The sequence below is a fragment of the Podarcis bocagei genome (genome assembly GCF_964188305.1).
Source record: "Podarcis bocagei genome assembly, chromosome: 10".
NCBI lineage: Eukaryota > Metazoa > Chordata > Lepidosauria > Squamata > Lacertidae > Podarcis > Podarcis bocagei.
In genome coordinates this window covers 78,239,758-78,267,442 of record NC_138135.1, presented here as the reverse complement: position 1 = coordinate 78,267,442, position 27,685 = coordinate 78,239,758, and the positions used below count along the sequence as shown (strand labels likewise).

The 27,685-nt window shown below is 48.3% G+C and overlaps 1 protein-coding gene and 1 long non-coding RNA gene across 8 annotated transcripts in view; one reads left to right on the top strand and one right to left on the bottom strand.

The window, feature by feature from the left end:
• The window catches only part of ITPR2 (inositol 1,4,5-trisphosphate receptor type 2), a 390,831-nt gene that overhangs the window by 241,941 nt on the left and 121,205 nt on the right, over nucleotides 1–27,685 (top strand). The window lies entirely within an intron of this gene.
• Nucleotides 105–3,228, bottom strand: LOC308596018. Its single transcript, XR_014012271.1, has 3 exons — nucleotides 3,112–3,228; nucleotides 1,494–2,784; nucleotides 105–456 (listed from the first exon to the last, which is right to left on the bottom strand). It is a non-coding gene; the product is annotated as an uncharacterized lncRNA (long non-coding RNA).

The following is a 27,685-nucleotide window of genomic DNA, read 5'->3' as shown; positions in this document are numbered from 1 at the left end:
TCTTTCTGGAACTCTCTAGCTTTCTCCATAACCCAATGTCTTTCTGGAACTCTCTAGCTTTCTCCATAATCCAGCACATGTTTGCAATTTGGTCTCTGGTTCCTCTGCCTCTTCGAGATCCAGCTTGCACTTCTGGGAGTTCTCGGTCCACATACTGCTTGAGCCTTCCTTGTAGAATTTTAAGCATAACCTTGCTAGCGTGTGAAATGAGTGCAATTGTGCAGTTGTTGGAGCATTCTTTGGCACTGCCCTTCTTTGGGATTGGGATGTAGACTGATCTTCTCCAATCCTCTGGCCACTGCTGAGTTTTCCAAATTTGCTGGTATATTGGGTGTAGCACCTTAACAGCATCATCTTTTGAAATTTTAAATAGTTCAGCTGGAATATCATCACTTCCACTGGCCTTGTTATTTGCAGTGCTTTCTAAGGCCCATTGGACTTCACTCTCCAGGATGTCTGGCTCAACCACACTACCTGGTGTGTACGAGACATCCATTTCTTTCTGGTATAGTTCCTCTGTGTATTCTTGCCACCTCTTCTTGATGTCTTCTGCTTCTGTTAGGTCCTTACCACTTTTGTCTTTTATTATGGTAATCTTTGTATGAAATGTTCCTTTCATATCTCCAATTTTCTTGAACAGATCTCTGGTTTTTCCCATTCTATTGTTTTCCTCTGTTTCTTTGCATTGCTCGTTTAAGAAGGCCTTCTTATGTCTCCTTGCTATTTTTTGGAAATCTGCATTCAGTTTCCTGTATCTTTCACTATCTCCCTCGCATTTTGCTTGCCTTCTCTCCCCCGCTATTTGTAAGGCCTCGTTGGACAGCCACTTTGCTTTCTTGCATTTCCTTTTCATTGGGATGGTTTTCGTTGCTGCCTCCTGTATAATGTTGTGAGCCTCCATCCATAGTTCTTCAGGCACTCTGTCCACCAAATCTAAATCCTTAAACCTGTTCCTCACTTCCACTGTGTATTCATAAGGGATTTGACTTAGATTGTATCTTACCAGCCCAGTGGTTTTTCCTACTTTCTTCAGTTTAAGCTTGAATTTTGCTATAAGAAGCTGATGATCTGAGCCACAGTCAGCTCCAGGTCTTGTTTTTGCTGACTGTATAGAGCTTCTCCATCTTTGGCTGCAGAGAATATAATCAATCTGATTTCGATGCTGCCCATCTGGTGATGTCCATGTGTAGAGTCGTCTCTTGTGTTGTTGGAAAAGAGTGTTTGTGATGACCAGCTTGTTCTCTTGGCAGAACTCTTTGCCCTGCTTCCTTTTGAACTCCAAGGCCAAACTTGCCAGTTCTTACTTTTACCTCTTGACTCCCTACTTTAGCATTCCAATCCCCTATAATGAGAAGAACATCCTTCTTTGTTGTCATTTCTATAAGGTGTTGTAAGTCTTCATAGAACTGGTCAATTTCAGTTTCTTCAGCACCAGTGGTTGGTGCATAAACTTGGATTACTGTTATGTTAAAAGGTCTGCCTTGGATTCGTACTGAGATCATTCTATAATTTTTGAGATTGCATCCCAGTACAGCTTTCGACACTCTTTTGTTGACTATGAGGGCCACTCCATTTCTTTTACGGGTTTCTGGCCCACAGTAGAAGATATGATGGTCATCTGAACTGAATTCGCCCATTCCCGTCCATTTTAGTTCACTGATGCCCAGGATGTCAATATTTATTCTTGCCATCTCATTTTTGACCACATCCAACTTACCAAGGTTCATGGTTCTTACATTCCAGGTTCCTATGCAATATTTTTCTTTACAGCATTGGACTTTTCTTTCGCTTCCAGGCATATCCGCAACTGAGCGTCCTTTCGGCTTTGGCCCAGCCGCTTCATCAGCTCTGAATCTACTTGTACTTGTCCTCCGCTCTTCCTCAGTAGCATGTTGGATGCCTTCCGACCTGAGGGGCTCATCTTCCAGCATCATAACTTTTATATGCCTGTTGTCTTTGTCCATGGAGTTTTCTTGGCAGGGATACTGGAGTGGCTTGCTGGTTTCTGCTCCAGGTGGATCACGTTTGGTCAAAACTCTCCACTATGACCTGTTCATCTTGGGTGGCCCTGCACGGCATAGCTCATAGCTTCTCTGAGTTATTCAAGCCCCTTCTCCACCGCAAGGCAGTGATCCATGAAGGGGCGATATCTTTTAGACGTTGACAAATTAGACTGCTTGCTTTGGTAAGGCCCATAGTGAGTAGGTGTTGTGGGGATTGGCCGTAAGAGTAGAGTTTTTGGTAGATGGTTTTAAGCCAGGAACTTTTGTGGTAGTCTTGAAGTACTAGGGATAATATACCGGGGGATTTGAGTTTAGGCAGAGCCAGAAGTTTAAAGTTCTTTGCCAAATCCGTACTTCTACTGAGGGGAGACTTGCCTCCAGATGCAATGATGCGTTTGGGACGCAGGGCGGTACAGAAAAAATCTGCCTTAAGAACTTTGATTGAACAGCTTCCAAAGTGCCAAGGTGGTTACCAGTCCAAATCTGAGCCCCATTAAGCTGTGCTAGGGGTTTAGCTTGGAAGACTTCTAGGACTGAGGGTATGTGTTTGCCACCCTTTGTATGGAAAAAGGGTGTCAGAGTTTTGGCATTTTGGAATGTTTTTTCTTTTGCACATTTTTGGTGTGCTCCCCATGACCCCATGGACTGGAAGATAAGGCCCAAATATTTGAAGGCTTTGACCTGTTCGATTGGCTGGTTGTCCATATGCCAACTGTGGGGCTTATAGTTTCTTGAGAAAACCATAACTTTGGGTTTTTTTATAATTCTCTCTGGCAATGCACTGAATACAGTGGTGCCCCGGAAGATGAATGCCTCGCAAGACGGAAAACTCGCTAGACGAAAGAGTTTTCCGTTCTGGAGGTGCTTCGCAAAACCAATCTCCTATGGGCTTGCTTCGCAAGACGAAAATGTCTTGCGAGTTCCTGCGGGTTTTTCCCCCTTCCCCCCTTTTTCTAAGCCGCTAAGCCGCTTATCAGCTGATCCGATAAGCTGCTAAAACTGCTAATAGCGCTAATCCGCTAATCTGTCAATGGGCTTGCTTCGCAAGACGAAAAAACCGCTAGACGAAGAGAATCACAGAACGGATTCTTTTCGTCTTGGGAGGCACCACTGTATTCTCTTATCAGTCTTTTTAGGCCTACTTTTGTTGATAAGAGGACCATGTTGTCAGCATATAATAGTACAGAGATTGGTTTTGAGGCCAGCCTAGGGGCATGAAACTCTGGAGATGTTATTGAGCCAGTGTGGTGTAGTGGTTAAGAGCGGTAGTCTCGTAATCTGGAGAACCGGGTTCGCGTCTCCGCTCCTCCACATGCAGCTGCTGGGTGACCTTGGGCCAGTCACACTTCTCTGAAGTCTCTCAGCCCCACTCACCTCACAGAGTGTTTGTTGTGGGGGAGGAAGGGAAAGGAGAATGTTAGCCGCTTTGAGACTCCTTAAAGGGAGTGAAAGGCGGGATATCAAATCCAAACTCTTCTTCTTCAAACTCTTCTGAACAGTGCCGGGGCTAGAATGCATTCTTGCTTAACTCCCTTGTAGGGCTGAGCTTTTTTTAGGGAGGAGAAAAGCCCTGTTTTTTAGGGGTTAAAAAAGCTTGGGGGGGGAGTTCCATTGGGGGGGTTAAAGGCAAGGGACAAAGGAGTAAAGTCACTCACAAAAAGATTGCTATGGTTCAAAACAGCAGCACAGAGAAATCTCCGTCATCCCTTACAGAGATCATACAACAATGGAGGGCAGGGTGAGGGGGCATGGCAGGAGTCAGTATTAGTGATGCTAAGGAAAGGGAGCCAGAGATCGACCTCAATCTACCAAAACCTCATGGGGATCTACCAGCTATAAACCATGAGGTTGCAGGTCAAGTGACTTGGATCACTGAAGATAAGCCATAAAACGCCAAGAAATGTGCCTCTTGAGTTGCAGCCTCTATTTCTGCTGTTGTAATGTTTTGTGGTGCACTGTTTTCTCAAAAAACAGCAAGTTCCAGGGGACAACCTTTTATGTGTGGCCGGTTTACTTGCGGAAAGAAATATTGAAGACATGGTGTTCTTTGCAGTGTCTGTTTTCAAATTTATAAGTTAAGGAATAGGCAACCCCCAGAAAGGCAAACAGACAGGGCTACTCTTGCAAGCAGCACCAGTCAGGGAAGTAGCATGGGGTGGGCAGTGGGGCCATAGCCCCAAGTGCACAATTTTTAGGGGAAGAGGTAAACCAGACGCCCCCCCCCCCCAGGGATCTCCATCCCACCCTGCCTGCTGCTTGGGGTCTCAGGGCCCTGGAGCCCAGCCTTGCCTTGCCACTGCATCCCTCGTCCCTCACTGAATGGCCACCTGGCCAGTGTTGGGTGGGATGTGCCTGCCTAGGGCTGTGTCAGCTGGCTGGGCTTCCCCTTGTGCAGGCCCATGAACCCTCTGTGCCCATCCTCTGTGCCCACCCGGCGGCGAGGGCTGGGCTGATGTGGGGTTTGTTCACCCTCCGCATCCCCACCCCCGGTTCTGCCTGGAGCGCGCACACAAGCACACACATCCTGGGTGCCAATGAAGGATGCAACATTGCTGGCACCAGTTCTCACAAAAACAAACAGCATATGTGTCAGAGCTGCTTCCAGGTCCCAGCTCACAGAGGACCACGCTAGCCGGTATTACTGTACAAAAGTCTTTATTGAGTTACAAGTTCCATTTTCAAGCCGCAGCGTGCAGCTCTACGTCTTAGAAGCTAGACCGGCGAAGCTCCGTCTGAGTCTCCGCCTCCTGTACACCAACTTAATACTCTAGCCTTACTCCACCTCTTCCGTCTTTCCCTCCTCCTCTGGGTCCCTCTACCCCCCGTGGTCTCTTCCTTCCTGGACTCTTCTGACGCCGACCCCCCGGACTCTGCTCCCTCTTTGCGGCGGGCTTTAGGACCTGGCTCCCTATCCGGACTGCTTACTGTGCCGCCTTCCTGTGCATTTGAACTTGGCGCGCGCGCGCAGCCTTCGACCTTCCTCTTGACCGTTTCCTCGCTCCCCGATGGAGGTGTGGCCAATCCTAACTCCTGCCTTCCCGCTTGCGGCGAGCCGCCAGCTCCCGATGCCTGCGACCCCTCCCCCCTACTGTGCTCTGGTGGGGAAGCTGGTCCCGATTTCCAACTGCTGCTCTCTGAGTCTTCTCTGGTCCCTTCTTCCTGGTGTGTCCCCCTAGGCGCCCCCCTTGTTCTGACCACTGGCGCCCCTTTCTGTGAATCTTCCGATTCACTGGAAAGACTCGGAGATCTCGGGCCGCTGTCATCGCTCATATTTCCTTCGGATTCCTCCCCCTCTCTCTCTGTTTCCTCCCTTTCCTGTGCCTCTGCTCCTGAACCCCTGACAATATGGGTAATAGTTTGGGAGTGGAAGAGTAGGGTGTAGACTGTAAAGGTAAAGGTACCCCTGCCCGTACGGGCCAGTCGTGTCCGACTCTGGGGTTGTGCACCCATCTCACTTAAGAGGCCGGGGGCCAGCGCTGTCCGGAGACACTTCCGGGTCACGTGGCCAGCGTGACGAAGCTGCTCTGGCGAGCCAGCACCAGCACAGCACACGGAAACGGCGTTTACCTTTCCGCTTTTAAAGCGGTACCTATTTATCTACTTGCACTTAGGTGTGTTTTCGAACTGCTAGGTGGGCAGGAGCTGGGACCAAAAGACGGGAGCTCACCCCGCTGCGGGGATTCGAACCGCCGACCATGCAATCAGCAAGTCCTAGGCACTGAGGTTTTACCCACAGCGCCACCCGCGTCCCATGGGTGTAGACTGAGACCCTTCTAATTCCTGGATTCAACTGCTGGAACAGATTGGCCAGGCTGGTAATGGCCCACTAAGTATGGATTGTGACGGTGACAAAGGGAGTGGGTTTGTGCCCCCCCCAGCTTGTGGTTAGTTTGAAAGTCAAAAGGGGAGAGTGGAGTGAGGTGACCTAGAAGAAAAGCAGCAGGCTGGTTTGTTTATTAAGGGTGGGGGGATTGGAGGCAGTTGGCCACGTCTCTGCATTGGGGTTGCTACTCTTGAGGACTACCGGTACCCATATTTTTGGTTGTTATGAGGGGTGTGGGTGTGTGGGTGTAAAAGGAACCACAGCAAATGCTTTTAAAATGAGCTGCTCTTTGAAATGTAATATTTATTTATTTGTGAGTCTTGCTCAGGGGCAACCCAAAGCGACTTACAACCAGACAAAGAAACACCACATAGATACATTTAAACAAGAGGAAAACGAAATACATTAAAAACATCCTACCCACTTCTAAAAGGCGACAGATAGTTAAAGTGGAACTGGTGAAAAGTTGCTTTATTGTTATTGTTATTCCCTGCCCATCTGGCTGGGTTCCCCCAGCCACTCTGGGTGGCTTACAGCAGGATTTGAAATATGAGCAACAGTAGAAAGGCATAAAGGCGAATGATCTAGGATGTATATATGGAGTGTTATAATTTAAAAAGTGCAGCATTAAAGGACAAACATAGAACACCATGGGGGGATGGGAAAGCAATGGATAAATTAAATGTATTGTTGATGGTAAAGTATGTACATTTTTGAAAACTATTTTTTTTAACTCTGCACTGAGCTCTTGGGAATTAGGTTTGGGAGAGAGAAAGGACCAGGTGACTGAAAGGACCAGGGACAAATTTTAACATAATTTCTAGATTCCCTTGCTCTGCTCCTTCCTCCAAGCTCTCCCCAAAAGATAAGGCAGCCTACTGACAAGTCTTGGCTGAGGGGGCACCCAAAATAGTAGAGCCAAACCTGTTGAAGCCAAGATTATTTTGCACCTAAGATTGATTGGAAAATGGTAGCCTGAATGGAGGACACTTTCAGACCATGTGATTGCTGAATGTATACTTTCAATCGACATCTAGGCATGATAAGAATTTAGATATCTTGTTACAGAAAACCAATTCAACACTGAGAAGGGCGAAAACGTGCAGTGACACCACACTGGTTTTGAATTCAGCTCACAGATTTGGGTTGGTTGTGCTGTTTTCTGTTGATTGTCACACATATATAGTTGCTATAAATGATAGCCTCCTGTTCCGTAACTCAGGATTGCACAAGAATCAGCAGTGAGAAGAATATGAAGCACTGCATTAAGGATGGTCAGTGAATATTTATGATAGACCTAGGGAATCAGTAATCAAAAAAATGAAACCAGCATGCTGCCCCTACATACCAATCTTTGATCTTGCTCTAAAGAGAAATAGTATAGGGCCTTCTTCTAATGGGATGTTTAGTTTGTGCTGGCTACAGCAATGGGAATAGTTAAGCTTTTGCCACTTTTAACATGAGTCACCATAGCTGGAGATTTCCAGCTCAGTAGTAGCTTTGAGGCTTCAGGTTAACACAGTGCTCCTCAGTTCCTTTTACTATTACAGTGGTGCCTCGCAAGACGAAATTAATCCATTCCTTGAGTCTCTTCGTCTAGCAGTTTTTTCGTCTTGCGAAGCAACCCTATTAGCGGCTTAGCGGATTAGCGCTATTAGCGGTTTAGCGGCTATTAAAGGCTTAGCGGCTATTAAAGGCTTAGCAGATTAGTGGCTAAAAGGCTATTAGCGGCTTAGCGGCTTAGAAAAAGGGGGGGAGTGAAAAAAAATCGGAACACTTGCAAGACGTTTTCGTCTTGCAAAGCAAGCCCATAGGGAAAATCGTCTTGCAAAGCAGCTCAAAAAACGGAAAACCCTTTTGTCTAGCGGGTTTTCCGTCTTGTGAGGCATTCGTTTTGCGGGGCACCACTGTATTCAATACAGCAAAGATGGAGAGCTTGTGGGCCTCCAAATGTTGCTGGACTTGAGCTGCCAGCCGCTCCAGGCAGCATGACCAATAGCAGCATCTCAACAGCCACAGGTTTTCGATCCCTGCAATAAGTTTATTAAGGCTGCAATGCTAAGCACCTTTAACAAAGGAGCAGGTCCTATTTTTATCAGTGGGATTTGCTTCTGAGTAAACTTGTTTTGGCTTCGGCTGTGCATGGTCTCTCCTGCTTTTCATATATGCACAAGTTGTGTAAGGACTCTTCATGAACAAAAGCCTAAGGTATCTCTAGCCATAAAGTTATCTCTCTTTATGTCGTCTCAGAACAGGTGGTGTTTTATTTGATAAAATCAAAGTTGTTTTTTGTTAATTGCTGCTTGTTATTACACAGGAGCGTCAACAAACTGTGGCTGGTTTTATTTGCTAAGAAACGCCAGTTTCAAACTTGTTTTAACAAACCATAGTTAAAATTAATCACTGTTCTGTGTTCAAAGTTAACATGAACTGCAGTTAATAAAAAACAGAAGTGAAAGCTACCCATCATGTCACAGCCATGCTTGGGATTGCTGTGGCTACTTCTGTAAGCCATCATTTATCCTTATGTCTGAAAACTGTGTGTGGCTTCACCCTGTTGTCCCTATTCCACATTGAAATGAAACTGAAGCACATGTAACTAAACTTACTCATATTCCTACTTTGGTTAATTGTGCTTTTCCTTTTCATCCATTTGCCTTGCCCTCTGCAGAAATTTAGATTGAAAGCTGAGAAGATCTATTTTTGTTATGTCATTCTGTTAACACACCATGAACACCGTGACAAAGTGATAAAGAAATAATGTTAGCACACCAATATATTACTAACTTCTTTTAAAGTATAGATCTAGATGGATCTATTCTAAAAGCAAGAATTGTGTACTACTACTACTACTACTAATAATTTATTATTTATACCCTGCCCATCTGGCTGGGCTTCCCCAGCCACTCTGGGCGGCTTCCAAAAGAATATTAAAATACTATAATACATCAAACATTAAAAGCTTCCCGAAACAGGGCTGCCTTCAGATTTCTTCTAAAAGCCTGGTAGTTGTTGTTCTCTTTGACATCTGGTGGGAGGGCGTTCCACAGGGAGGGTGCCACTACCGAGAAGGCCCTCTGCCTGGTTCCCTGTAACTTGGCTTCTCGCAGTGAGGGAACCGCCAGAAGGCCCTCGGTGCTGGACCTCAGTGTCCAGGTAGAACGATGGGGGTGGAGACGCTCCTTCAGATGCTACTTCCCCCCCCTTTTACTCTCTCTCCTCCTGGATTAATTCTGATTCCATCACAAAGGGAAGGCAGTTGTGTGTGGCTTGATGTTTTCTTTTGAACAAGGCAAATTTCCAATGGCCACAGTTGCACATAAGTTTAGCATCATGATAGTGATCAATGTGCATTGGAACTGGGGCCTGCCCATATGCCAGCTGTGACTCTCAAATCCAGTCATTGTTGATGTTGTTTCTGTTGGCACCTCTGAGGGAATACTAAAATTTAAAATGCTGTTCTATTAATTTAAGCAGGTGTCCTTCCTTTGAAATTCACTGTCTTTTGCAGGAATGTTAAAAGAATACTAAGTGTTTTCAGGGAATAAAAATCCAATAGCACAATGGTTTTTAAAGCTTGCGTGACGGAGACCTGGGTACGGGAAGGTGAAGTAGTCTCCCTACATGAGATAACACCCCCAGGTTTCTCTGTCCTCCATCAATCATGGACTGTGGGTCGGGGGGGGGAGTAGTGTTGTTAATCCGGGAGGATTACTCTTTCAGAGATCTACCATCACTGGCGATCTCCGGCATTGAATGTGTTGGTCTCATGTGGGGCACCAAGGAGAGCTTGGCTGTCTGGCTGGTGTACCGACCACCCAGCACATCTGCAGCCACGCTGTCAGACCTGCTGGAGGTGGTGGCGGGCTGGGCCTTGGAGTTCCCAAACCTACTGGTTTTGGGAGACTTCAATGTCCATGCCGATGCCGCTCCCTCCTCACAGGCTCTGGACCTAGTGACTTCCATGGCAACACTAGGGCTCTCCCAATTTGTTTTGGGCCCCACTCATCAAGCAGGCCACACGCTGGATCTGATCTTTGGGGCTGGCATAGATGTGATCATGCTCCCCCCTGTGGAAGTGCCATGGTCTGATCACTACGCTCTGAAAGCCAAGATTGACGTCCCGCTCCTCCCCGGCTCGGGTGACGACCTATTTGGGCTCGTCCGCGAAAACTGATTTGCTGCAGAATGCTGCAGCGAGGCTCCTCACGGGGTCTCTGCCATGGGAGCAGATTCACCCAGTGCTTTTCCAGCTGCACTGGCTCCCGGTGGAGTACAGGGTCAGATTTAAGGCGCTGCTTTTGACCTTTAAAGCCCTTCACGGCCTAGGACCCTCGTACCTACGGGACCGCCTCTCCCGGTCTGCCCCACGGAGAGCCTCAAGGTCCATAAATAGCAACACCCTAGTGGTCCCAGGCCCTAAGGAAGTTAGATTGGCTTCAACCAGAGCCAGGGCCTTTTCAACTCTGGCTCTGGTCTGGTGGAACGCTCTGCCTCATGAGACCAGGGCCCTGCGGGATCTGATCTCTTTCTGCAGGGCCTGTAAGACAGAGTTGTTCCACCTGGCCTTTGGCTTGGAGCCAATTTGATTGCCTCCCTCCCTCTCTTTCTTTTTTCTTTTTCTTTTCCTTCTCCTTTCTTTTTTCTTTTCCTTCTCCTGTGATGAGGCTACATTTTAATATTTTAATGTTCCATTATTTTAATGTTGTATTTTATTTTTGTTTTTAAGTTGTAATCATTCATCTTGTTTTTATTATTGCTTGTAAGCCACTCTGAGCCCGGCCTTGGCTGGGGAGGGCGGGGTATAAATAAAACATTATTAATATTATTATTATATCTTGTGTTTTCTCTGAAAGATGCATCTTGCAGTCCTAGGAAACATTGTAGATGAAGATCCATAGAGAGATGATGCTGGAACTAAAATTTTCCAAATGTATTTTGTAGAGAGGGAAAGTAATCTGTAAGAGGCACTGCAGTGTCTGCTGTCATCTTTTCAATGTAGTAATAATAATGGCTTGTGGCAGGTTTGAGATCAGTGAATACAGCCTTGCTCTGTAATCAATGAAGTAAGATCAATGGGTACAGAGTGGGTCCTATTTGAAAGTAACACCTGCACTTGTTTCTTCATGAGAACTGCCAGATCATCTGTTCTTTCTGGTATCACATTAAGATGTTTGTAATTCAGAGAGCTTTTAACTACCGAGGTGGAATTTTGGATTGAACTTTCCCTCAGAAATGTGGAAAATGATCATACCCCATCATCTCCACTAAGTACCTCTTTTGAGAGCAATCCCATCTGAAAAAGGTCCCAAAAGAGATAATCCTATGAGGGGGGAAATGTGTTTCATTCTTTTTTCTTTACTCAAATCAATATTTTTACTTCATGCCAGTTTACCTCTTTCCTCCTTGTTTCCATTCACTGGTCCTGCCCCATCTTTATTCATCTGGTAGAAATGAGGTTAATTACTGCACTCTGAAAAGAGAGCACAAGAAACCAAGCAATGCTATACCTTGATTCTGACGTTTCAGAGGTCAGCTTGCACAAAAGTGCTAATCAGCATATTATTTATGGGAGCAGATTGCCTTTGTGGGAGCTGTGACATCTTGAGACTTACTTGATGTTTTTCAGTTCATGGAAGGGAGCAGACAAGTTAAAACAAAGTTGTGCTTTTGCTCAACCACTGTGTTGTTTAGATTAGTATACTGCTCACGTATATGGACTCTAAGATGTGGGACAAAGAATGAGCTTCGTGCAAAAATGTGCCATGTTGAGATACATATAGCTCAAATGTATTATAGTACTGAGCTTTGAGATTTTTGTACACTATTTTGATACACTAACATCTGGAGCTTCTTCTTTTTTTGCCCTAAAAATTTCCATTGGATGCTGCAGTAAGAATCTCTCAGCACCATTCAAGAAGTGAGTCATCTTGGCATTTTTACCAGAAAGCAAAATAGAAAAACAGTGATGTTTTCCCCCTTCCAAGTTTGGAAGAGTGTTTGAGGAGAATTGAAAGTAAAATTTATTCAAAATCAGTGCTCCATTGAGGCTTCATGTCATTTTAAAATGAGTCTTGATTCAAACGGTTGTGCTGTATGTTTGGCTTAAGCAGGAGAACAGAATGGTCAGAGGCAGCTGGCCACATTGTAAAGAAGGCTCTCTACTGACATGTGGGAGGACCTCTTTTCCTTGCCAGAGTAATGCAGAGCCAGTTCATCTGGGCTGTGTTCCTGCCGTCCTCAGAAAGCAGCTCCCCTATCTACCAACAGTAACAGAATTCAACCAACTACGATGGGGACAGGGACAAAAATATTTGAGGGTCCAACCCCCCCGCAACATTGAAAGACTCACTCTTGGGCATATTCTGTATTAAATTGTGACAGCCATTCTACTCTTCTCCCACATTCTGCCACTGTTCCGTGTAACAAAACTTCCTGAGTTTGTTCTCTAATCAGAATTGCCAACTCAGTTACAGTTGATCTAGCTCCGTACAACTTTTGAAGTATATCTAAATTCTGGTTATGACATTTCCCCCTTGTCTATTTCATTTTCACTAAGGTTCTCTAAACTATTAAGCAAGGATCCACAAATGCCCCATCATGGTCACTAGGGAAATATCCTGCTCCATGTGTCTTGATTTCTGTGTGGTTAATCTTAACATTGATTTATTAACAACCCAGTTTCATAGACCAAGATTTGAAGTTGGCTTGTTTCAATAAACAGTAGTTAAAACTAAGGCTCTATCGTAGGAGCCGAGGGGAGCAGGAGCCCTTGCACCTGAGGGTCACCCAAGCTCATTCACATAATTATAAAGTATAATGACATCTGAATTAGGCCTGGGCGATGTGGAGGCAAACCACAAAGGCAGCTTCACTCCGTGGTATATCTCTGATGAAACCATCACTGCTCTTGAGTGCCTCCATCAGCCAGTGTGCTGAGGGAGAAACAAGCTAGCCAGGAGCTGGAGGCAGAGGAACTCAAGCGCAGCAGTTTCACCAGCCATTGCGCTCTGCCCCAACAGAGGGAGAATCAAGCTGAATCTCCAGGTGCCGATACAGCTTGGCTGAGGAGCGCGCTGCTGACCTCTCCCCACACGAACCAGCAGTGGGATGGGGGCTACGTTAAAGTGCCCCCCCTCCCCAGCTGAGAGAGCCCTGCCCCTGCTCTTGCTTGCACACAAGTAGAAGAGGGATTGGGGCTGCTCAGCTGGGGAGCACGAAGCCTGCCCTTCCCAACCGAGAGAGGCCACCTTGCCTGGCTGCCTTCTCTGGGAAGGCAGGGGCTCTTTGACGTTGCTGGCGGGTCCAGCCCTTGCCAGCAGCCTCCAGCAGCCCCCCTCTCCTTTGTACCCCATGCCTTGAAGACTTTGCCCAGGATGGGGGGCAAGGTAGCTCGTTCACCCCCCATGCCAGCAAAGGCAGAGAGACAAATGCTGGCTCCCACAGCCTCATAGTCACCTTCGACTCAGTGGCGGAGAGCAGGCAGGGCGGGGCTGGCATGCGTCTTGGGGGCAGGGGGCACATTCTAGGGGTGGGGTGCCCAGTGGGGGGGCAGCCACGATGGAACCCCACCGGGATCATGCTGCCGGGGGCAGTGCGCTCCCCCCGCCCCCTCTTCTTCTGCCAGTGCTTTGACTGGACTTAACCATCCAGGGGTACTTTACCTTTTTTTTTACCTTACTTTTTGAGTAATTTAATGAGCTGGAGATTTGGAAGGTTTTTTCCCCTTTCTCTTTTGTGAAAGCCCCCCCCCCCAACCCACATGATTGGCCATGTGAAGGCTGTGTGTGCAGATTGAAGCAGCAGGGCATGATTGGAGAAGACACCAGCTGCCAAGTTGATGAGGCGGCAGAGAGTGGAGCACTCACAGCCAACTACAGCCTGTGATTATGTAACGCCTGCAAGTGTCTGGCACGGTGCTCTGTTGGAGACGCACCACGTGTCATGCAATGCTCTCGGCTCTAAAATTCAATTAGGCAGCTTTCTGAACGATCTGTGAGTCTGCATGAGATAAGCTTCCCACTGTTGTATGCTAGAAAGCAAATGGCTTGATTAGCTGCTGCACAGGAACTGATAAATTGCTTCTTGTAATTCTAGCCAGGATATTTTTGCATTGCTTATACATCATTGTGGCGCCACCGGGAAGGTTTAAATTTAAAGCATTATGCAACCAGGCTGCAAAACAAGAAAAGAGAAATGATTTCATCTACCCTTTTCCTTCTCCCTCCCTTTTCTCCACCTTTCCCATACCAAATAAAGACTGAATAAAATGTTTTGTGCCAGGGCACACCCTCAAAGGAATTTAGCCCTTGCACATTATGCCATTGAATTTATCCACCTGCTTCACTGGCTCTGGACTGTTTCTCTACAGGGCTTGGTGGATGATGGATGGTTTGGTGCTTGGTAGGTGGTCTGTTTGGCAAGGGACATTTGTTTGCAGGTGTTGACACTTGTGAATACAGGTGATGCGCTAGTAGTTTTCTTTTTTCTTTTTTTAATATATGAGAATCCCGCATGGCCCAACAGAGTTATTTCTATCACCTCTCCAGTATTTCTGGAAACAGCCCTTCATGAGTCATTCTAGAAGAAGGTTTTTATTTTTCACAGTCATTGTGGCAGTCAGGCAGTTTCTAGAGCATACACTGTTTCATTCTATGTCCTCTCAGGGTTCCAAACAGTGTATCTCACACCCACACTGGCAGTGGGCCCTGCTTCCAACTGCCACTAAGGCAGGATAGGGTTCAATTCAGCTTATGCAATTCAAGTTGATGGGGGTGTGTGTCTTGTGCAACAAACCCACTCCTTCCCCCCCAACCTGGACTTTCTGTGACAAGGAACGTGATGGTGAAATGGACTGGAAAGGATGAAATAACATTTGCTTGATGAATCCGAATGACTGCTCAATATATAGCTGACATTGCCTAATATCCTCATGATTAAATCAGGAAGTGACCAGAAGATCAGAAAGAAGAAGACATTATATAAAATTCTACTTTTTAAAAAATAAAATAAAAAAGAGAATATACCATGTAAGGACAATCTTTTTGCAACTGTTTGTATTTCTTTCCAATGTGACACAGAAAGAAATCCTAATCCATGCACAAATAAAGCCCTGCTAATTTTGTTTTAAAAGAAAAGAAAATGTCATATGTCACATTTCTGCTAACTGGGAAGGATTAAATTTAACTCCAGCCTTTAAATCTCTGGCTAATGAGTAGATGTGCTAGTTTGATTTAATGAGTTGGTGATGCAGTCAGTTCAGTGACTGCTCATTATCATCAGGGAATTAAACTTACTGCAGCAACTCTGACAATAAATAGCTGTAGCTGTAGATTGGACTACACCATAATTGAGTGCAGGACCCCCCCCCCGTCTCTTTCACCCTCCCTCACCCTCCCCTTCCCTCTCTCCCTCTCTCTCCCTCCCTGCCCCCCCCAACTATAACTAACCAACCATGTCTTTTGGGTTGGTCTTAAGTCACAAGGCTGCAGTGCTGAATGGACTTTATTCAAAAAAGGGCTAATAAGATAAGAGTAGCATTTCCATGAAATGGCAACATTAGTATCTGGGCCTCTTCATCCTGGAGAAGAGTGACTAGTGGGGTGCCACAGGGTTCTGTCTTGGGCCCGGTCTGATTCAACATCTTTATCAACGACTTGGATGATGGACTCAAGGGCATCCTGATCAAATTTGCAGATGACACCAAACTGGGAGGGGTGGCTAACACCCCAGAGGACAGGATCACACTTCAAAATGATCTTGACAGATTAGAGAACTGGGCCAAAACAAACAAGATGAAGTTTAACAGGGAGAAATGTAAAGTATTGCACTTGGGCAAAAAAAATGAGAGGCACAAATACAAGATGGGTGACACCTGGCTTGAGAGCAGTACATGTGAAAAGGATCTAGGAGTCTTGGTTGACCACAAACTTGACATGAGCCAACAGTGTGACGCGGCAGCTAAAAAAGCCAATGCAATTCTGGGCTGCATCAATAGGAGTATAGCATCTAGATCAAGGGAAGTAATAGTGGCACTGTATTCTGCTCTGGTCAGACCTCACCTGGAGTACTGTGTCCAGTTCTGGGCACCACAGTTCAAGAAGGACACTGACAAACTGGAACGTGTCCAGAGGAGGGCAACCAAAATGGTCAAAGGCCTGGAAACGATGCCTTATGAGGAACGGCTAAGGGAGCTGGGCATGTTTAGCCTGGAGAAGAGGAGGTTAAGGGGTGATATGATAGCCATGTTCAAATATATAAAAGGATGTCATATAGAGGAGGGAGAAAGGTTGTTTTCTGCTGCTCCAGAGAAGCGGACATGGAGCAATGGATCCAAACTACAAGAAAGAAGATTCCACCTAAACTTTAGGAAGAACTTCCTGACAGTAAGAGCTGTTTGACAGTGGAATTTGCTGCCAAGGAGTGTGGTGGAGTCTCCTACTTTGGAGGTCTTTAAGCAGAGGCTTGACAACCATATGTCAGGAGTGCTCTGATGGTGTTTCCTGCTTGGCAGGAATTTCTAAGTCTTTTTCACTTCAGATTTCTAAGTCTTTTTTCACTTCAGTCCAACGTTTTTCATAATTATCTTTAAATAGATTCCCATTTTTAGCTGTCATGTTAATCCCCAGGTATTTCACTTTCTTAACCACTGTTAAACCTGTCTCATTCTGAAACCTCTCTCTCTCCATTGCAGTTAAATTTTTCTCTAAGACCTTTGTTTTTAACTTATTCAGTTTAAATCCTGCAACCTGACGAAATTCTTGAATCAGTTCCAAAACCCTGTTAGTACTAGATTCTGGCTCCTGTAACGTCAATACTAAGTCATCTGCAAATGCTCTCAACTTGTACTGTTTAGCTCCGACTTGTATACCTTTAACCAACTGGTCCCTTCTAATCATATTTAGCAGAACCTCCAGGACCGATATAAAAAGCAATGGGGAGATTGGGCAACCTTGCCGTGTCCCTTTTTCTATCTTAAATTCTTCCGTCACCACGTTATTTACAATTAATTTAGCCTTTTGTTCTGAATCAATTGCACTTATACCGTTTTCAAAACCTTGGCCTACCCCCATCCCCTGTAGGTTCTTCTTCATAAAACTCCAAGAAATGTTGTCAAAAGCTTTCTCCGCGTCCACAAATATCAAAACTGCCTTAGCATTTATGTTCACTTGCAATTTTTCTAAAATATTGATTATGTTTCTCGACCCATAAATCCAGCTCGTGACGATAGAAGCGTGAAGCCTGGTCTGGGACATAATCAAATATGTTTTGGTTATGTGGTCCCGGTTGGTCCTTCGTCAGATTTATCAGACAAGAACGAAGGTTATTCAGTCTATGAAGTATTTTGTTCTGGGTTTCTTGGGGGAGAGCGCAGTAGGAGAGAACTAAGTTATTTTCAAAGCTTTCGAGCCCGTTACCTTGGCTCTCCTCATACGAAGTCCTGGGAGAGTCTGGTCTTTGAAGGTCATTAGTGAGTAACTCTGAAAGGTGATTAGGCGAGTCCTCAGTGGATTTTAAATCAATTAAAGTGTGGCATTCAGCCTTTTGATGACGTGCTGCAGTCGAGGTTGCAGAACTGGGGAGTAGTGGGATAGGGGAGGTCTCATTTTTAAAGATCCTTGATATTTTTACACCACTTGTCTTTAGGTGTTCTCTATGTTTATATATCAGTTTTGCCAATCTCCGATCATGGAATGTAACCACCGCCCTGGCAAGCAAGCCATCAAAATATAGATATTCCACTAGGTCCAACTCCGAGGAATTACTCAAAATACCTGGCATGTATGCTTTAAGGAAGTTCAGTAGATGGACTTTGCGGTCCTCTTGAGATAAAAGTCCTGGAGCCTTAGGATAGCTTGAAAAAACAAGCTTGTTTTGAAGCAACACCAGCTTCCAGTTCTTATTAGTTGGAATGCTCTCCTTATTGGATTTGGAGTTGTCTATGGTTAAAACGTAGGACCATGGATCTTGGGATAATAAATCTTGCTTAGAGCTTGGTGGTGGAGCAAGCGCTGAAGGTTTTAGACAATCCAGGGCTTTTTATCAGCACAGACGTTTGGGGGCAAATCCTGTTTAACTGTCTTCTTGGCTAAAGACTTCACCAGGTTCCCTCTAGTCCCAGAGGCTGATATGCGCTCGAGTAGGTTAAAAAGCTTTTTGAAAACCATTTTTTAATAATGCACTGTCTTAAGATTTTTTATGTTTTTACTTTTTTTTAACATTTTTAACAACTCTGGATCTCCTTTTACAAGCATTAGCTCTGCGGGCTTTCTTACCCTTCCTTAATGGGCCACTTCTGCAGAGGGTGGAGGCGAGGCCATGATTATTTTCCGATTCTGCAGGTATTCCGACGGGTTTCCTCCAGAGAGTTTTACAGGAGTCAGCCGTAATGGTAAGAATTTTTGTGCAAATGTCCAAGTAGGACTTTATGGATTCAATGTCCTCAGTGAGAAGCACTAGCCACTTGATGATTGAGAGACCCTCATCATTTGGCTCGTGGGAATGAGGATAAGAGTCTTTCGAAAGTTTAATATTTCCCGAGGCCAATTCCGAAATTTGTTTTAACATTAGTTCCTCCATTTTTTTGTCTAGCGATGGTTCGGGGGGAGCTTGGGGTTTGGCTTTCAATTTCGGGGATGCTTCATCGGCTGTATCGAGGATATTTTGTGCTTCCAATATATTTAGGCTTTTATCGCTGCTTTTAGTACACTCCTTTCTTTGCATAACCAGTCCTTCATTATGGCTGTAAGAGAGATTGGTAGGAGAGAGTAGGATTTCTCTTCCCTTCTTGTTCTTACTCTCATTGATTTCAGTCATTTCCTCATTTGTCCCACATTTTGCTTTGTTCATGTAAAAGCGAGTTATTTTTGTTTGTGCTTTCTTTAGAGTGGCTCTTTTAAAGGTGGGTCTTACAGCCTTCAGAGAGAAGCCTGAGGTTTTGCAGCCGCTCCTGGTCGTCACCATTGTTTCCTTAAAGTTGTAAATTTATAAATTATTCCTTTATTGTTGTGATAAACACGCTACAGTGTGTTGACTGAGATAGTAGACAGGAGGTATTTGCAAAAGAGAAGAAAGACAACGTGGTGGGGAGGCAGGGGTGAGTTTACTTCTTCAATTGCTGCAAAGTGATTACCGCAGAGGCTCTGGAACTCCCCCGGTAATAATCAAGATGCTTAAAAAGGATTTTAAAATATACATTTCAGGGTCTCAGTACCTTAAAACTTTGAGTTAAAAACTTAATTAAACTAAACTAGGATCATTAGCTCCGTCGCAGGGCTCTCCGCAAGTCAGTTTTGGGTAAATGGGAGAGGCCCTTATCAGGTAAGCAGTTTTTCTTTCCTCCCAAGGATTTCACTCTATTCACGTACTTTTCCTTTAGGGAGTTATACTCACTCGGCTACGGTAAGAGTTCACAGAATTCACAGCAGGTTTTCTTCAGCTATTAATCTTCCTTCTTGTACAGAAATCCTCCTGGCAAGCTTTGTTGTTCCTCCCCTGCACCCAGGTTTCCTTCAGTTTCAGCCGCTCCTTGTTTCTCGGTGTCTTTTCTCAGGTTGAGCAGTAAAACAATAAAACAATGAACTAAAAACAAGGCGAGGTGATGAGGCAGCCAGTGAAACGTTAAAAATATAAAATTAGAATTAGGAAGTGACTAAAAACTAACGAAAGACAGGAGCTCTAACTAGGCTGCTGTCTCAGTCGCCCAGTCGCTCAGTCGATTCTGGAACAGATTGGTTTCCGAAAGTCAGCGTCAACCATGGACCACTGTCTAACTCTCTATCACCTTGCCAGTAAATACACTGCTCCAAGGCAAGGCCACCTATTTGCCGCTTTCATGGACCTGGAGGCCGCCTTTGATTCCATTCTTAGGCAGAGATTATGGTCCAAACTTGCCCATCTGGGAATTGATTCGCACCTCCTCTCCCTAATTATTTCCCTTTATTCAAACACCACAGCTCGCGTCCGAAGTGGTCCAAACGGCTCCCTCACTACTCCATTTCCAACGGCCAAGGGCGTCCGACAAGGTTGTCTCTTGGCCCCTTTATTGTTTAATCTCTATCTTCACGATGCAATTTCCACTTTGAAGCTAGCATCGAAGTACCCTCCTCACTTAGCAGGCCACCCCGTTGTTTCCCTTTTCTATGCTGATGATGCTGTCATCTTATCCAGAACAGCTGCGGATCTAGCAAACGCAGTTAACGCATTTATCGCCTATTGTAAGGCGGAAGCTCTTAATATTAATTATAAAAAAATCGAAAGTCCTCCACTTCACTCGTTCCCGCAAACTCAAATTGGAGCCGCTTAAGATCACAGGTGGCTACTTAGAAAAGGTAAAAGCCTTTAAATATCTAGGCGTAATATTCACTTATAATCTCTCCTGGACCACGAATCTACAATCTGCTTTTCTTGCTGCAACCACGACCTCTAACACCATTGTCCAATTTTACCACCAGAAGGGCGGCAAACACCTTCCAGCAGCAATTCAAATATTTAATGCCAAAGTTGTCCCAAAATTATTATATGGATGCGAAGTATGGACTACAGCAATATCAGGTAACTTGGATCGCCCACTTCATATGTTTCTGAGATCTCTTTCCGGCGTCCCGAGATGTGTCTCAGGTGCAGCCCTACGACTCGAGTTCGCCCAGTCCTCAATTGTTAAACGAGCATGGAGCCGAGCCATTTCCTACAGCTTCCACCTACTAACATTGGATGCTCGAATTAGAGGTGGTTTTTCCAATCTGATCCTAAGAGATATTCATAATTCTCCTTGGAAAACTACAATTAACCTCAAATTCCGCTCTCTTCTCAATTTGAACTGTAAAACTGTCCTTAACTTAGAGTGTATCAGCCCGGCGGCCCTACCTCTAATTAAAAAGAAACTACAGCAACTTGATTTTTCTAACACAACTTCCTATGCAAGAGGACCGTGTTCAGGCCTAGCCCTAGCTATTCCACCCCCTGAAGGGATCCCTCTATACTGCTTCACAATTTCTTCGGAGGCTAAGCGTAGGGCCTTTACCTGTGCCCGTCTCAACTGTTTTCCTACAGCAGTTCTGTCGGGTCGTTATTCCAGAGTTCCCATTGCAAATAGAACATGCTCTTGTAATGACACGGCCCTGGAGACTATGGACCATGTAATGCTCTTCTGTCCCAACTGGACAGATGAAAGATCTCGGTTTTTAACCCCCCTAGTGAATAAGCTTCATCTCCCAATCCAGCCTTGGATAGTGTCCCTCTTTCTGCAGGATTCTGATTGTTGGATTACCGAGATGACAGCTGTCAGGGGTTCAGGAGCAGAGGCAAGGGCAAGGGAGGAAACAGAGAGCGAGGGGGAGGAGGCAGAAGAAAAGATGAGTGATGACGACGACCCGAGATCTCCGAGTCTTTCCAGTGAATCAGAAGATTCACAGAAAGGAGCACCAGTGGTCAGGGCAAGGGGGGAGCCTAGGGGGACACCCCAGGAAGATAGGGCCAGAGGGGACTCCGAGGAGAGCAGTTGGAAATCGGGACCAGCGTCACAGCCAGAGAGCAGGGAAGAGGAAGAGCGCCAGAGATCAAGCGCTGGCAGCTCGCAACAGGGGGGAAGGGCACGAGTCAGGAGTGGCCACACCTCCATCGGGGAGCGAAGAAACGGTCAGACGGAAAGTGGAAGGTTGGGCGCGCGCGCCAAGTTCAAATGCACAGGAAAGTGACGCAGTAGGCAGCCAGGAAAGGGAGCCAGGTCCTAAAGCCCGGCGCAAGGAGACAGGGAGTTCCGGGGGGTCGGCGTCAGAAGAATCCCGGAAGGAAGAGACCCCGGGGGGCAGAGGGACCCAGAGGAGAGCAGTCAGGCGGAAAAGGTGGAGCAGGGCTAGGATATTAAGTTGGTGCACAAGGGGCGGAGACTCAGACGGAGCTTCGCCAATCTAGCCATTAGACGTAGAGTTGCACGCAGCAGCTTGGGAATGGAAACTGTAACTCAATAAAGACTTTTACTTAATGACCGCTGGCTAGCGTGATCCTCTGTGAGCTAGGATCTTGAAGCAGCTCTGACAGTAAGCTCCGTCTCTTAATTGTGGGCATCTACAGCCTCGAGGAGAGGAGAGAAGCAGGTGCCCACTAGCTAGCTCACGAACGGCAGACAACATGACGGCTGAGCAGCAGATAGAGGAACTCAGAAAAGCAGTGTCACAACTGAATGCCGAGGCTCTCGCATCCAGGAAGAGAGAGGAGGAGGCAGCTGCCGCCTGCAGGGATCTCCAGGTCAGGTTGGACATGCTTACGAAGCACGGGCAACTGACACCCAAACAGGAGGGAATTGGGTTGGCGAGACGAACAGGCGGTCTGGTCTCTCACTTCGATGGGAACCTGCAACAGTACCCCAACTTTAGAGCAGATGTAATGTGCGCACTGGAACTGCTGAAAAAAGACTTTAGAGATGAGCAAGAGAAGGTGGGGTTCATCATGTCCCATTTGCATGGGGAAGCTAAAGCATGGCTGCGCAATTTGTGGAGGGATAAGGATCCGGCGCTCCAAAATGCGGATGCCTTTATTAAAGCGATGGATGGGTGTTTCTTATCAAACATTGACGTGGATCTTGCTCGGCAGCAGATACATGGACTGAAACAAGGGAGGGCCAGCGTAAGGCAGTATCATGCCCGCTTTTTCGCTTTGGTCAGTGCTCTGGAATGGGACAGGGATTCGGCTCCTGTAAGAGACCTGTTTTGGGAGGGATTGCACGGCTCTGTTAAAGATGAAATTGCGAGGGGGGAAAGACCCCGGACCACGCAGGAGATCGTTCAGAGGGCGCTAGCCGTGGGGGTGCGGCTGGAAGAACGTCCGTGGAGCAGGGACGAAGGGCGTGGAGGGCGCGAACCAGCCAGGGGCTCCTCCTTCCTTCCCAGAGAAGCAGCGCGTGCGCAATCCACGCCTCCACAAGGAGGAGGGGTGGAACCTATGGAGGTTGGAAGTGCAAGGGCTCAATCAGCAGCCAGAGCCCTAGCACCGACAACAGTGAAAGCGAAGCCTCCTAGAGGGAACAGGAAGTGTTACATCTGCGAGGATCCAGGGCATATGGCGAAAGAGTGTCCCCGGAGGCTCCACAAGCACACTGCAGCCTCAGCAATGGTAACTGCAGCAACGCAACAAGGAGGACCACAGCAGGGAAACGACGATGTCTGGCTGGAGGAAGAGGCAATGGGGCCCAGCCAGACGTGTCAGTGAAGAAGTCCCCGGAAATTTCACAGCCCATGGACCCCCTCCCGCCCAAACCAGTAGTGAGGCTCACCGCATCGCTCCAGCTGCCCAATGGAATCACCATGGACATGCCGCTCACCATTGACTCGGGAAGCAATGCGGACTTTATAGGGCAGGACTTTGTAGACCGGCACGCTATACAGTTGCTGCCGGCCACGCTGCCCCTGCAGGTGGTCACGGTGGATGGCAGGGAGCTGCTAGGGGGGCAAGTGGTGAAGCAAACGCCACCAATGGTGATGCGCCTTGGGAATCACAAGGAAATCATCAGCTTCAACGTCACTCAACTATCGGACACGCCCATTGTATTGGGCATGAGTTGGCTGGACAAGCACAGCCCAACGCTGGCTTGGTACCAGAGGCAGCTGACCTTCGGCTCTTCCTTTTGTGCTGAACACTGCATCGTTCCCCGGCAGGAAGGAGAGGAAGAGGAGTCACAGCTGCTGCTAGGCACGCTGCAAGCGATTCCCCACAAGTACGCAGAATTTTTGGAGGTTTTCTGCGAGAAGGAGGCAGACAGGCTACCCCCCCACAGACCATATGACTGCAAAATTGACCTGCTGCCGGGGGCGGCGCTGCCTAAAGGGAAGCTGTATTCCATGTCTGAGGACGAACTGCAGGAACTCAAAGAGTTCATAGATCATAATTTGGAGCGCGGTTTCATCCGGGAGTCCAAGGCAGCGGGGGGCAGTCCTGTATTCTTTGTTAAGAAGCGGGACACGCCCCAAAAAAGACTTGTGGTGGACTATCGCATCTTAAACAGTGTGACCAAGCCATCGGACTTCCCCATGCCCCGAATCGACGACCTCCTCGCAAAGGTACGGAAGGGCAGCGTGTTCACCAAGTTAGACCTGCGAGGGGCGTACAACCTCATTCGCATGCGGGAAGGGGATGAGTGGAAGACGGCCATGTTCACGCCTCTGGGCACCTACGAATATAGAGTTATGCCTTTTGGATTGCAAAATGGCTCCCACGTTTTTCAAGCGTTCATGCATCACGTGTTAGCAGGGCTCCTCTACAAGACGTGCGTCTGTTTCTTAGATGACATCCTGATCTTTTCGGAATCGCAGCAGGAGCATGACAGACACGTCAAAGAAGTGCTAAGCAGGCTACAGCAGCATAGGCTCTACGCCAAGCTGGAGAAGTGCCAATTCGACGTGACGGAGGTGGATTTTCTGGGCTACAAGTTGTCTGACAAGGGGCTCGCCATGGACAGCGCCAAGGTTCGAGCGGTGTTGGACTGGAAGAGCCCACACAACCGGAAGGAGGTCCAACGGTTTGTCGGCTTCGCGAACTTCTATCGCAAGTTTATCAAAGGCTTCGCTATGCAGACAGCGGCCATCACGGACACGCTTAGCTCCAAGAAAAAGAAGTTCATCTGGACAGAGCAGGCGGAGCAGTCCTTTCAGGCACTCAAGCGTCTCTTCGCGTCGGAAGAGCAGCTGCTCCATGTCGACCCCAGCAGGCCGATGAGGGTGGAGACAGACGCCTCGGACAGAGCCGTGGGAGCAGTCCTGCTGCAGAAAGACCCGCAGGGGGTTTGGCGGCCGGGAGCGTTTTACTCCAGGAAGCTCAGCAAGTCCGAACAGAACTACACCATCTGGGACAGGGAGTTGCTGGCCATTCATGCAGCATTCAAAGCATGGAGACACTTCCTGATCGGCGCCAAGCACACGGTGCAGGTCTGCACGGACCACAAGAATCTGGAGCACTGGAGCACGGCACAGTTCCTGAACCAAAGGCAGATACGTTGGGCTGAGTTCTTTGCGAACTTCAACTTCCGAATAGAGTATGTCCCGGGGGACACCAACATCATGGCGGACGCTCTCTCTCGTAAGCCACAATATCTGGAGGACGCCAAGCCAGCGGCCGCCATGCACATCTTCGCACCAACAGTGTGGGCGTGCGCTGCGGCAACAGTGGACCTGGAGGCGGTGCGGTGAGCGTTGCAGGATGACTCCTTCGTGCAAGCGAAGATGGCAGTGGTGCACAGGGGCACGGCAGCGACCGACGAGTTCCAGCTGAGAGATGGATTGCTCATTCGTAAAGGGGCCATCTACGTGCCGGGAGACGAACTTCGCGCCAAGGTACTGCAGCAGCTGCACGACGCGCCCACTGCCGGGCACTTTGGCAAGGAGAAGACGGTGGAATTAGTCGCCAGGGACTTCTGGTGGCCCGGAATGAGAGGGGAGGTCGCGGACTACGTGGCGAGGTGTGACACCTGCCAGAGGGCCAAACCGGTGCACAAACCGCCGGCCGGACTGTTGGAACCGCTGCAGACTCCGGTCGAACCATGGGAGAGAGTGGCCCTGGACTTTGTCACGGATCTGCCCAGCTCGAGGGGCAAGACGGCTGTGCTGGTGGTGGTGGACTTGTTCTCCAAGATGGCACATTTCATTCCGTGTGCCAAGGTGGCCACGGCGGAGCAAACCGCCAAACTGTTCATAGACCACGTGTTCAAGGTTCACGGTCTGCCACGGTCTATTCTGTCCGACCGGGGGCGACAGTTCATCTCGAATTTCTGGCAGAAGCTGATGGGCTTCCTGAACGTCAAGATCAACCTGGCGTCGGCGAGACACCCACAGACCAACGGGCAGGCGGAGCGGGTCAATGCCATCATGCAGCAGTAGCTGAGATGTTATGCGAATCAACAGCCTGCGACGTGGGTGGATTACCTGCCGCTCACCGAGTTTGCCTACAACAACACGAAGCACGTGTCCACGGGGGTCACGCCGTTCTTCGCTAACAACGGGAGGCACCCCAGAACCTTCCCGGGACTGGAAAGGATGGGGGAGGGGGAGCCGCAGACAGCAGATGCGTTCGCGTCGGAGTTGCAGGAGGTCCACGATCAGCTGCGGCGACACCTGGAGCTGGCCAAACATGCATACAAGGTGCAAGCGGACAAACACAGAAGGGTTGGCGAAGAGATCCATGTGGGAGACTGGGTCTGGTTAGCAGCCCACGCAGTGCCGGCCAGGTCGTTGGCCAAGAAGAAGCTGGGGCATAAGCAACTGGGGCCCTACCAAGTCGAAGAGCAGGTCAACCCGGTGGCTTTCAGGCTGGCGCTTCCGGAGGGTTCCAGAATGCATCCGGTGTTCCACAGATCGGTGCTCACTCCCTACAAGGCACCGCACAGGTTTCAGGAACCTGGAACGGCACCGAGTCCGCTCAGAGAAGGAACCGGGCACGCGGGAGTGGCACAGAAGGAACGCATCAACGAAGTCACGGAGATTTTGGACTCCAGATGGGGGGAAGAAGGGGTAGAATACCTTCTCGCCAAGGAGGGCACCCCGGCCAGTGCGAACAGCTGGGTGCCGGGCTACGCCTTGGACGAACCTCTGCTCAAAGACGAGTTTCATGCCCTCTTCCCACATAGACCAATGCCAGCAGACTTTTTCGACGACTGGCTTTTCACGCCAACGCTTTCTGCCAGCACGTTCCGGGGGTTCGACTCGGACGAGGACCCGATACGAGACGCCCGTTCCCCGGAGGGGTCACCCTCGGGATCTGCCTCAGAACCCTTGTATTGGTGGGACGATAGACCAGAGGAGCAGTGGCGCAAGAAGTGGCTGGAAGGTCCAGGACGAGCAACACCGCCAGGAGGAAGTGAGGGAGAGACGGACATGGACGTTTTCGGGGATGACCCTGGTTTCGAGCACGGCGGCACAGAGATGGAAGCGGAGGTGACCGTCGTCGACGAGAGCAGGGAGGCAGAACCGGGAGACTTCAGATGGAGGCCCGCCACGGGAAGCGAACTGTATCCGACGTTCGTCCCTCTGACACAGCAGCACCCAGTTCCCGCACCGGAAGGAGGGGAGGGGGGAACGGGGGGCTTCGAGGGGGGGATGGATGTCAGGGGTTCAGGAGCAGAGGCAAGGGCAAGGGAGGAAACAGAGAGCGAGGGGGAGGAGGCAGAAGAAAAGATGAGTGATGACGACGACCCGAGATCTCCGAGTCTTTCCAGTGAATCAGAAGATTCACAGAAAGGAGCACCAGTGGTCAGGGCAAGGGGGGAGCCTAGGGGGACACCCCAGGAAGATAGGGCCAGAGGGGACTCCGAGGAGAGCAGTTGGAAATCGGGACCAGCGTCACAGCCAGAGAGCAGGGAAGAGGAAGAGCGCCAGAGATCAAGCGCTGGCAGCTCGCAACAGGGGGGAGGGCACGAGTCAGGAGTGGCCACACCTCCATCGGGGAGCGAAGAAACGGTCAGACGGAAAGTGGAAGGTTGGGCGCGCGCGCCAAGTTCAAATGCACAGGAAAGTGACGCAGTAGGCAGCCAGGAAAGGGAGCCAGGTCCTAAAGCCCGGCGCAAGGAGACAGGGAGTTCCGGGGGGTCGGCGTCAGAAGAATCCCGGAAGGAAGAGACCCCGGGGGGCAGAGGGACCCAGAGGAGAGCAGTCAGGCGGAAAAGGTGGAGCAGGGCTAGGATATTAAGTTGGTGCACAAGGGGCGGAGACTCAGACGGAGCTTCGCCAATCTAGCCATTAGACGTAGAGTTGCACGCAGCAGCTTGGGAATGGAAACTGTAACTCAATAAAGACTTTTACTTAATGACCGCTGGCTCCCCCCCCCGCCAGCCTTCTAACCAAGTCGGGGGACAGCGGGAAGGGCTCACTGCGCCTCT